At 36.4% G+C, this 12,067-nt stretch overlaps 2 long non-coding RNA genes across 2 annotated transcripts; both read left to right on the top strand.

Moving 5' to 3' along the window:
* The first annotated feature begins 429 nt into the window (after positions 1–429).
* On the top strand, positions 430–4,103 carry LOC141615291 (uncharacterized). The gene is made up of 7 exons (XR_012529783.1): positions 430–667; positions 769–904; positions 1,082–1,129; positions 1,745–1,828; positions 1,926–2,052; positions 2,942–3,201; positions 3,986–4,103. It is a non-coding gene; the product is annotated as an uncharacterized LOC141615291 (long non-coding RNA).
* A 533-nt stretch (positions 4,104–4,636) lies between these two features.
* On the top strand, positions 4,637–5,780 carry LOC141615292 (uncharacterized). The gene is made up of 3 exons (XR_012529784.1): positions 4,637–4,924; positions 5,014–5,136; positions 5,332–5,780. It is a non-coding gene; the product is annotated as an uncharacterized LOC141615292 (long non-coding RNA).
* Positions 5,781–12,067: the final 6,287 nt, after the last annotated feature.

Here is a 12,067-nt window from a genome sequence, read left to right on the forward strand (position 1 = left end):
AAGTGTAGAGCCTTTTAGTGGAAGGGTCAAAACATAGATATGCACTTTGAGTATTGGAGTAGCCAACGAAGATACATGGGGTGGATTTGGGGTTTGGTTTGGCTTCAGTGGTGGTGGGAGTCACGGTTTTGGGTGGTGGTGTCTTGGTCCCATCAAGGTACGAGACGAGACCGTAGCGTTGAAGGAGACGGGTGATTTGATAGCTACACGATCGATACGTGTTTGCCGTGAGTTTGGTACAGTGTGGGAATGAGATGGAGAGGAGGAGTTTGGTGGATTCATCAAGGTTTGGAATGAGGTTGTTGTTGGAAGCCATGGGTGTGTCGAGTAGAGGGTGATGGCAGTAGAAAGGCAAAGTCGGTATAAGGATCGATGAAAACCTGATATAATTGTTTTGATATGAATTTGATATCTAAGACCCTTCTTCTAAGACCCTTCTAAATGCATGAACATTGGAAAATACTCTACAATGAACAGTAGAGCAGTGTTCTCCGTGCTTGGCATGTGATGAACAGTCTTCTTCTCTCTACCACTCATCATTCCTCTTTATTCTTCCCTGCTAACCTAAATTTGTTTACTCTTTCATTCTCATCGCTACTTTCTGCTAACCAAAAATTATTTGTCTTTCATTTTCCTTCTCCTTCAATTGCGATCGGAACAAACTCAGGTGAACAAACTCGATTTCTCCAGCTTAATTTATTTCTATCAATTCTATTGCAAGTTTTATTGTCCACAATTAAACATCGGAAACTATCTATATTATTCCAGATCAATGGGTATTCTTTTAGTGGGATCATATCACCGTAAAAAACATTTTCCTTCTCTTTCTTGGTTCAATTCAACTCTGCAAATCGCTGCATTTGTTACGATTAGGGCTTCAATTTGATGAGCTTCTACATTTTTGGTATTCATTTCTTCTTCTCTTTCTCCCTTTTTCTAAACTAGGGTTTCGATTTCAACTTCATTTGCAATTTGATTCCCGTAATTTCTGCAATACTGCTCAGTTTAAGGCTACAGCTATTGATGATTCCCCATAGCTTATTTTGTTTCTCACTTATATAATTAATCGTATGTGATGCAGTTGTGTTCGATTGCTTAATTTGGGTTTATTCATCGGCATTCTGGAATGGTATGTCTTCGATCTTATCGTTGGTTATTTCTACTTTTCGTTTGATTGCTTGATGATTATTTAGGTTTTGATTGCTTTTGACTATTTAGATTTTGATTTATTCAAGTACTGCCTTGGATTTGATAACGAAGTCGTACGATGATCTGATCGTTGTATTAATCATCTTGATTTTGATCGATTACAGTATTGATTTTGATTGATTCAAGTTCTAAATTACATTTATTAGTACATGGTAGATTAATAGCCTTTTTGTTCTTCCCCTATAAACTTTGAAAGATTTCACTTTCTCTTTCTTAGAGAAGGCATGAGGGTGTAAATTTGATTTTAATTCTTAATTTGTACTATGTATTTGGTAGTGTCATCCTTACTTTACTGCGCAGAAAATGGTCATACTCTATCATAATAGTTCACAGGGGTTCATTCCCAGTGTGTGCATCTTTATTTTGTCAAGCTAATGCTAGAACTAATCTTCAATGTCTCTGTTTCTTATCTGTCTATTCAAGGGAGTTGTTTAGGCATTAGTTTATATGAGCAGTTTCATCTATCACCATTTTTCTGTATATTTCAATATGTCAATATTCTAATGCTTCATTGTGAAATATTTTGTATTTCCAGAGAGCTAAGGAAGGTACCTTCTGAATTGGCTTTTCAGTTTTCGCTTCTATCCTTCTCTCCCCTACAGCTTATATGAGCAGAAAGGTAATTTCTTTTGCTACCTCACATAATTGTCGTCTTCTTGATTACTTATAGCCAATGTGATATTGTAATGTTTACACTTCTTTAATTTCCCAACTAGGAAATATTAATAGAATATGGCGGCAATTTGTAGAGGGTAACGAGCCAACACTCCGGTGACTTCGGATATTACGGCTAAAGATAATGTCACGACGACGGCTACTATTTATACTAATTTGATCTAAGAGGTTTTTCCTGACCCTATTCTTGTTCAATATTTTTCAGAATTGTTATTTAAGTCTTTTATTTCTTATTGTCGTTCAATATAGTTTAGATTTTTCATCACACTTTCCCCTCCTATAAAAATGCTGGAGTTTAAATTGGCTTTTTATCGTATAGTCTTAGTTTTATTGACATATGTGTTCACCAATTTATAGGAAAAAATAAAATTGGGGTTTCACAATTTCACTTACACATTGGCTTGTGATTTCCGCACAGGTTTTGCTGAATTGTGTTTTGATCATGGGGTATTATAGCTGAGTTGATATACAAATGCCTTATTTGTATAGCTGAATAGTTTCTGATGGAGAGAGTAACATATCAATAGTTTTTAAAAGAGTAACACTCAACTGTGAAATTTAATCAAGGGTTTAATTTTGTATTTAAGGTGGAGTCGGAGGAAAAAGATTATGGGACAACTGCAAGAGTGTTGGTAATCTTGCATTAGCTATGGGATTAACTTATCTTTCTTTAAGCGGTCAACCCGGTTGGGTTTTGAATACTGTTGTATCTCTTTGGGTTTTTTATCTTTCTTAATTTACTCCTTCCGTCTTTGTCAGGTCGTTACGTTTTCCTTATTTGAGTGTCTTGGTCATTTCTTTACGTTTCAGTATATAGAATTGATCCGGATAGAGGGAGTATATATTTTAGCTTTGTTAAATTTCATTTATACAACTTATTGAATTTTTGCATTTGTACAGATTTGACTTACTCCCTTCTGTCCGTGTTTTACGTATTCCTTGTTTGAGTGTCTCACTAATTTCTTTATGTTCAGTTTATAAAATTGACAAGGAGTTTAGTAATTAGGGGCTATATAATAAATATATGATTATATATTATGGCTTTTTTGATTTTCAGCTATGCAGCTTTGTACAAATTTGATTGTAACAGACCAACATGGTTAAGTACAAATGATTGTAACAGACCAACTTGTGAAGTGGTTTATTCATTTTCCCGCCCAAACAGAACAAATTTCGATTGCTCATTCGTTGTTGTGAGAGGAACATGCGCCGAGGACAAGGAATAGAAGGAGATACTGTTGGGGAAGCGTCCTGTAAACCCGGTGCGGGAAGAATCTCACCCAACAACGATACTACGAAGGAACACACACAACGAACGTAAGTAAGATCAAATAAAGTGACACCACAATTTCTCATGTGGAAACTCTTCTCAACTAAGGGGAAAACCACGGCTCTCTCGACAAATTAATTCACTAATAAGATATTGCAAAGTTTGTAAAGTACAATCACTCACACTAGTATTGTCACTTTCTCTCAAACTTTGCCTCACTCTTATTATTTCTAATGGATGTTGAACACTCTCTTTTCTCTCTTCTAGAACAAGAAGTATTCTCACCAATATAATGTAATTTGTCTTTCTAATTTTGTGTGTGTTAAAACTATTAGCATCAACATCAATTTATACTAAAAGTTCTCATAACTTCTAGTAAACCATTAATTGTTTTCATTAAAACAATTTCATAACCTTTTGTGCATTATATATTTCTTCTTCCAAAACGTAAATAATTTACGTATTATCTTGTGAAACATTTAACACTTTATTTCAACATTTAATTGTTGGAGTTTTTGGGAGATTAATCCAACAGATACTTTGTATGATCGTGATTTTTTTACACATTACTATGCTCCAGAGTATATGGTTTTATGGTGCATGTTTTTACTGAAACCTCAGAAAAATAACCAATTCGCAGTTTTGAGGCATATATGTTATTAATGAGTTACCTTCTTTGTATATTTAAGAGCCTTGTTTATCATTCAATTTAGAGAACTCAAGACTTTAAGAGTGGAGTGGTTCCTTAAGCATTTGGGAACATATGTGTCTGGTGATTAGGGTAATATTTGCTAATTGGAGTCGTAAATGACATTTGTATATGGTCTGCAGGGTGTGCTGGTTGTCGAAGTGGCCTGAACGGTTGCTGCACGAAAAGACCGGATGAACTGTTGAAATTGTTCCACGAGACTAGATAATCTACAGTATATGTGGACTATTTCTAGATGTTTCTGCGGTAAATAGACTCTTTCCTACTTCACATTTGGAATCGTAATTTCATACTATGCATTGATGTGGTTTTTGCCGAATGGCTTTGCCCTATTAAATTGACGTGTCTAACACACAAGAATCTCTTGCCACTTTTTTCTATTTGGTGAGATATTGAGATTGTTTATGTTCTCTTATTCACAAAATGTAACTTTTACTCTTGCTATTCTTAATTTATAGTCGGGGATGTGTTCCCTTATTTACATAGTCGGGATTTCGATGTTGTTCGTAATGTGCTCCTCTTTATTTATTTTTAATTCAGTCATAAACCCTTTTGAAAGTTCATTGTTGTTTTAATTGCGCCTCCTGCTGTAGCATTAACATTTTCACTATAAAAGATACCTGCAAATTTAAGGTAAAGACAGCAAAATATGATGCCTCTTGTAGTGAAACTAGAGATATCCTCAGAGTGTTAATGTGTGACTTGTCTGAATTTCACTTCAAATTGTTGGATTGAAAGCCCGAAGCAAACAAAATACGAATGGATGTTTGTAATCCTAATCAAGCCCTACGGTTTCGGGAGTTTGAATTTGCAGTATAGTGTAGAACATTGGCTCACTCTTGATCTTGTAAAACTAATCATCAATGTGCCAGTGCCATTTTGATTGGCTCCTTCAGTTTCCGTTTTTACTTCTGTTTTTCTCTACGGCATAAAATGTTTCTACGGCCTTTTGTGACAGTATTATACATTTTGTAACTTTCGAGCAGATCAAGCTTGATGCATATGGCTAAAAAGCTGGCTATTAAAGTTCATGGACCAAAGTGAAGAGTATATCAAGCTTGGTATGCGAGAGTTCGTCTTTTTTATTGCTTATTAATCCATTTATTGAATTTACACTATAGTCTCCAACCTTTTTTTGGCATGTGTTTAGGATACTTTCCCAGCTGGAAGATAACGTACCACCTTGTGAATCTCAAATAGAATACTGGAACATCAAATTGGCAGTTATAATGGAAAAGAGCAACAATACTACCAAAGATGCTCCAACTATAAGGTAGTGTATGTGATCTACTGCTGTGTTTCATGTCTTTTAATAAGAGCATTGGAGAGGTGATGCATACATGAGTAACATGACACTAAATATCGGCTGTTGCAGCTTAATCTCAATTGTTGCACCATAAAACATTCAAAACTGACAGCCCGGCATTTATCCAACACATTTTAAAGAATATTTGTTTTTTATTGACAGGAGCATGTATTAGACCATGGCCAACCACCGATATATTCACAGCCATTATGGTGAGAAGTTGAAGACTAAAGATTTAAGTTTTTTTTTTGCCATTTCTAATAGAGCAAATAAGCAGCAAAGCAAACTCACCCCTTCAAACTCCCTGCCTCGCTGTAGTAGTGACCTATCACTATTCGCAGGGGCGAAGCTAGAGGGTAGCAAGGGGTAGCCGCTGCTACCCCAAGCCTAGAAATACCGAGGAAGAAGACGACTTCCTGCTACCCAATTCTACTGACTTTAAGAAATGAATAAATTAAACTAACATCACAATATTTACTGTATGTATGTGTGCAAGTGGTAAGGAGTTTTGTCCACCATCTAAGTTGTCTGTGTTCAATTCCTCTTAGAAGCATTTTTTTTACTCCTTTATTTCAAATGATGTGCCTAACGGCTAACGCCCTAACCTAATAATGGTACTTAGTAGTTAGTACTTACCATATGCTAATAGACGTATACTCCCCCGTCTCAATAAATTATTTACAATTTTATTCATTTGTGAAAATTATTATAATAAAATGTAAAGGAGTTGTTGAGATGGAGGTAGTATATAATTAGCTTGAATGAGGAAGTATTACATAGATATTTCCTTATAATTAGTTGTACATGTTACGTTTTTGTTACAAAATATAAATTAGTGAATATTGTTAACGTTTTTGTTAGTTACGCTTTAATAGTTACACAAACTATTCACATAAATTAAATTTTGAAAGTGCTAACCTTTAAAGATATGAGCATGATCATTAACGACGCACAACAATATTCCTGAAAACATTTTAGCTTATTCCTAAACTCAAACGTGCGATCGTTAAATCAATGAGCCATTAGCTAAAAAAATTCCCTCCGTATATATTTTGATATTTGCGCTTATTTTAAGAGTGTTGCTTTTTCATATACGCATTTTACTCTTTTACATACGCATTTTTCAATTTTACCCCTCTCATTTTTACAATCATTTCTCCCTCTCTTTGTTTCGTCCCCTAATTCTTTGACAATAAAAAACCTACCACCGCTCATTCCACCATACCTCCCTCCACAAACCCACCCGCAGGCCACGACGGCCCATATTCCACCAACAATCGGGAATTTCACAAATGAAGAGGGCAAGGCAATTAAATGCATTACTGATCATTCATGAGAAAATTTTGCGGATGCAAAAAACTGTATGTCGTAAGACAGTAATTGAAAAATTTATGCACTTTTAATTAATGTCCGATTTGCTTCATGAAAGTTATGCAGTAATGTTTACGAGTTAAAAAGATAACTTGTTGAGAGTAAGTATTTAAGTTAATTTGTAACAATCTCAGGGAATTAATTCCGGAAGAATGTCACAAATCGGCAATTCAACACAGGAGCTTCGAAGTAATGGAGAACAAAGCTCGGATGAAGAATTAATGGAGTTTTATTATCAATGAAAGATTACAAATGTCAATTGCTTACAAATGTAAACTATTCAATGAATGTAGAATTACAGAAAATTGTAAGAGAAGATGAATTGTTTTGTTGTAACAGAATTATGATGAATGAATGTAACTAATTATTCCAGCTAATTATTTATAGTGATTAACTACTTTGACTTTGCTTTAACCGACTTTGACTTCCTCTTAACAAACTTTTGATGACGTGGCTCATTTCTTCCCGCCAAATTGGTTGAGTTGTTACAATCCATCCTCCTTTCAAAAAACTTGACCTCAAGTTCCATTTAAATTGAACTCAGGAAACCTCTTTTCAATTTCTTCATATGATTCCCAAGTAGCATCATTTTCAGATCCATTAGACCAGTGGATCAGAACATAAACCACAGCCCTATTTCCCTTCTTCATCATCTTCCTTTCCAGCACAGCAATGGGCTCAGCCTGTATCTGCATGTTGCTGTCCATTTCAGGAATTGATACTGTTACAGGAAGAGGTCCATGGTGCTTCTTCAGCTGAGATATATGAAAAACTGGATGAATTTTGGCATGAGCAGGCAATTTAAGCACATAAGCCACTTCTCCTTGTCTTGCTATCACTTGAAAAGGACCAAAGTATTTGGGAGCCAATTTGTGATAAGGTCTATATACCAGTGATATTTGTCTGTAAGGCTGCAATTTCATACACCCAGTCATCTACAGCAAACTGTTTGTCTGATCTGTGTCTGTCACTTTGTTGTTTCATTCTATCTTGAGCCCTCTTGAGATGAAACTTCAGCATGTTTATACACTCTTCCCTGGCTGCTAAGCTCCTGTCCACAGCTGCTACTGAACAATCTCCACTAAAGTAAGGAATGTGGATATGGGGAGGCTGTCCATAGACCACTTCAAAAGGAGTAGTGCCAATAGCTGAATGAAAATTACTGTTGTACCACCATTCAGCAAGGGGAATCCAATTTGTCCAATATTTAGGCCTTTCACCAGTCATACACCTTAGATATGTCTCTAAACATTTGTTCACAATCTCTGTTTGACCATCTGTCTGAGGATGGTAAGCAGTAGACAGCAGTAATTCCACCTGTAACATTCTGAACAGTTCTTGCCAAAACTTACTCAAAAACACCTTGTCTCTGTCACTGGTAATGGTTTTTGGCACCCCATGTAACCTGAATACTTGTTCAAAATAGACCTTGGCCACTTCACACAAAGATCAAAAGGGTGAGACAAAGAAAAAAATGAGCATTCTTCTTGAGTCATCCCACTATTACCAGTATAGTGTCTTTCCCATGTGACTTAGGAAGGCCTTCAATGAAATCCATTGATATATTTACCCAAATTGCTTCAGGAATAGGGAGAGGTTGCAATAACCCAGCAGGTGCTTGTTGTAGAGGTTTGTTTTGCTGGCACACCCTACATTGTCTTATTAAACTTCTAATCTCCTTCTTCATGCCCTTCTAGTAAAAAATTGCAGAAATCCTCATATAAGTTCCATGCACTCCTGAATGACCTCCCACTGCTGTTTCATGCAATAAGGCCAATAATTCTTGCCTTAGAGGTGTGTCAGGGCCCACAACTTGCTTCCCCTTTCTGTAAAGCTGATCATTCTCCCATTTATACTTACTGTGAGAAACTGAGCCAGCAACAAGTGAATGTATGAGTTGTTGGCACTCTTCTAATTTCCAACTTTCCTGAACTCGGTGCATCAGATCAGACCTGATTTGCGTAATGACCATGTTCATGAGTTCCCCTCCTGTTACCCTAGATAAAGCATCTGCCACTACATTTTCCTTCCCTTTTCTGTACACCACTTCATAATCCAGGCCCAAGAATTTAGGTAAACATTTGGCCTGAAATGAACTTGTAAGCTTCTGTTCTAGCAAGTATTTCAGACTGAAATGGTCAGTCTTCACCACAAAGTGCCTTCCAATTAGATAGGGTCTCCATTTATCCACTTCCATCACCATAGCTAGTAACTCTTTCTCATAAGTAGACAAGGATCTGTGTTTAGGGGCAACAGCCTTGCTAAGGAAAGCTATGGGATGTCCCCTCTGAGACAACACTGCTCCAATGCCTAAATCAGAGGCATCAGTTTCTACCATAAACATTTCAGAAAAATCAGGTAATGTCAGGACTGGAGCCTGACTCATAGCTGTTTTCAGTGTCTCAAAAGCTTCAGTAGCCTCCTCATTCCAGTTGAACCCATTTTTCTTCAACAGATTTGTCAAGGGCTTGCTTATGAGGCCATAATTCCTCACAAATTTTCTATAATAACCAGTCAAGCCTAGAAAACCTCTTAATTCCTTGATATTCCTTGGTACGGGCCAATTCATCATTCCTTTGACCTTAGAAGGGTCAGTAGCCACTCCTTGTGCAGAAATAACATGTCCTAAATAATCAACTCTAGGGACTCCAAAAGAACATTTGCTTTCTTTGGCATACAAAGTATTTTGCCTCAAAATATTCAGGGTCACTCTTAAATGCTCTTTATGGGTTTGAATATTTGGACTGTATATTAAGATGTCATCAAAGAATACTAGAATAAACTTCCTCAAATGTGGTCTAAAAATTTCATTCATTAAGCTTTGAAAAGTGGAAGGAGCATTAGTAAGACCAAATGGCATTACTAGAAACTCATAATGCCCCTCATGTGTCCTAAAAGCTGTTTTTTGAACATCTTCAGGATGCATTCTTATCTGCCAATAACCAGCTCTAAGGTCTATTTTAGAAAAAACAGTAGAACCATGTAATTCATCTAAAAGCTCATCTATTATAGGAATTGAAAATTTGTCTTTCACTGTATTTTTATTCAACTCTCTATAATCAACACACAGTCTCCATGATCCATCTTTCTTTTTAACCAAAACCACAGGGGAGGAGAAAGGACTCTGGCTATGCCTCACAACTCCACTGTCCAACATTTCTTTGGTTATTTGTTCAATAGCATTCTTTTGAATGATGGGGTATCTATATGGTCTCACATTGATTGGTAAGGTTCCAGGATTTAAATGGATTTTATGATCATGACTTCTGTGAGGGGGTAGGGAATCTGGTTCAGCAAAAACATCAGTAAATTCACCCAACACAGCCTTAATGCACTCAGGAATGCTGTTAACTTCCTCTCCAATTCCTTCTTCCTCCTTGTACTGCACATCTAAGGCAAATATCTGTCCTCCCTTACATGCTTGGGACAGTTTATCACCCCTTATCCACTGTAACTCTCCCTTTTTAATTCCCCTCTACACCACCTTTGTTCCTCTAAAATTAAAATCCATTCTTAACTTGTCAAAATCCCAACTTACTGGTCCCAAAGAAGCCAACCATTGTACTCCTAGAACCATCTCACACCCTCCTAGAGGCACAATCATCACATCAGTAAAGAATTCCACATCATGCAACTTCCAAGTGAATTTCTTACACATTTTGGTTGTAATGATTTTGTCTCCATTTGCTACACTAACTTCCAATGGGCAAGTATTCACCAACCTACACCCCAATTTCCTTGCAACTCCTTCATCCAAGAAATTATGTGTACTCCCCGAATCTATTAAAATGTGAACTGAATGGGTTCTCACCTTCCCTGTCACCCTCATGGTCTGAAAAGAGTTATGTCCAGCCATAACATTTAAAGAAATCAAGGGTTGTTCCTCCACTACTCCTTCAGTGATGTTAGGTTCTATATTCATTTCACACTCTTCTTCCCTCTCCTCACTTTCTCCCTCAGTGTCCTCACATTCCTCAATGGGAATCACCTGAATCTTATACAACTTCCCTTTACACACATGTCCTGCAGTGTATTGTTCATCACAATAAAAGCAAAGGTTCTTTCTCCTTCTTTCTTCCACATCTACAGGCAAGGGGGGTTTGTTTCTGTAGTTAGGTCTATAAGGGGTCATTTGGGTGTTTTGCTTTTGATAGTTGTGGCCTGCAGGGGTATTTTTAGGGTCATTTTTCTGGTAAGTTTGGCCTGGTCTGTACTGTGTCTGAAAATTGGTGTAATTAGGTCTGGGTTGAGGTGGTTTATCAAACACGGGTTTGTTAATCTTTGTTGCAGAAATGGTTTCTTCCTGCAACCTAGCATACTCTACTGCTTCAGATAATGTTTCAGGTTTAAAAGCTTTAACAAAGGGTTTAACAGCAGGTTTTAAACCTCCAACAAAACTGTCTAAAAAGTACTGATCAGGTAATAATCTGTTTCTTTGTAACATCAAACCTTTAAGATGTTCAAATGAATCTAGATAATCCTCTAAAGAACCAGTTTGTGACAATTTATTGAACTCTTCAACCACATTACTATCAATGGCTTCTTTAAATCTGATACACAAATCCATGGCAAAATCATTCCAATCCACATTTGCTCTAATTGACATATAAGATTGAACCCAAGGTTCAGCCTTTCCAATCACATATAAGGAAGCTAGGTCTGCTTTTTGGTTATTTAGTACTTTACACAAATCAAAATATCTGTTGTATTTCTTAATCCAATTCCTAGCATTTTTACCATCAAATTGGGGAAATTCAATCTTAGGGTTAAAATTGAAATTTCTAGGGTTTGTATGTATACCTTCACGATTTCCAGGTTCCTCATTGATTCTATTGTTCATTGCATTATTCTGAAAACCCTGAAGAAGCTGCTCAATCCTCTGATTTTGTTCCCTCATCATACCCATGGAATCCTCAATCAATTTCATTCGTTCCTCCATTTGTGCTCGCAGTTGGACAATTGTTAATTTTGCCAGCTTTAATCTTGTTCTTTAATGGCGGATGAACTCAAATCTTCACTCAAATCTTTAATGGTGGAATTAAGAACTTCAAGGTATAACAATGGCGGAAGTAAAACAGAAGACAGGATGAACTGTCTCTGATACCAACTGTAATAATCTCAGGGAATTAATTCCGGAAGAATGTCACAAATCGGCAATTCAACACAGGAGCTTCGAAGTAATGGAGAACAAAGCTCGGATGAAGAATTAATGGAGTTTTATTATCAATGAAAGATTACAAATGTCAATTGCTTACAAATGTAAACTATTCAATGAATGTAGAATTACAGAAAATTGTAAGAGAAGATGAATTGTTTTGTTGTAACAGAATTATGATGAATGAATGTAACTAATTATTCCAGCTAATTATTTATAGTGATTAACTACTTTGACTTTGCTTTAACCGACTTTGACTTCCTCTTAACAAACTTTTGATGACGTGGCTCATTTCTTCCCGCCAAATTGGTTGAGTTGTTACATAATTCATTATTAGATCTCCATTTTCTTGACTAAATGTAGTGAAGAAGT

The sequence above is a fragment of the Silene latifolia genome, chromosome 11 (genome assembly GCF_048544455.1).
Source record: "Silene latifolia isolate original U9 population chromosome 11, ASM4854445v1, whole genome shotgun sequence".
NCBI lineage: Eukaryota > Viridiplantae > Streptophyta > Magnoliopsida > Caryophyllales > Caryophyllaceae > Silene > Silene latifolia.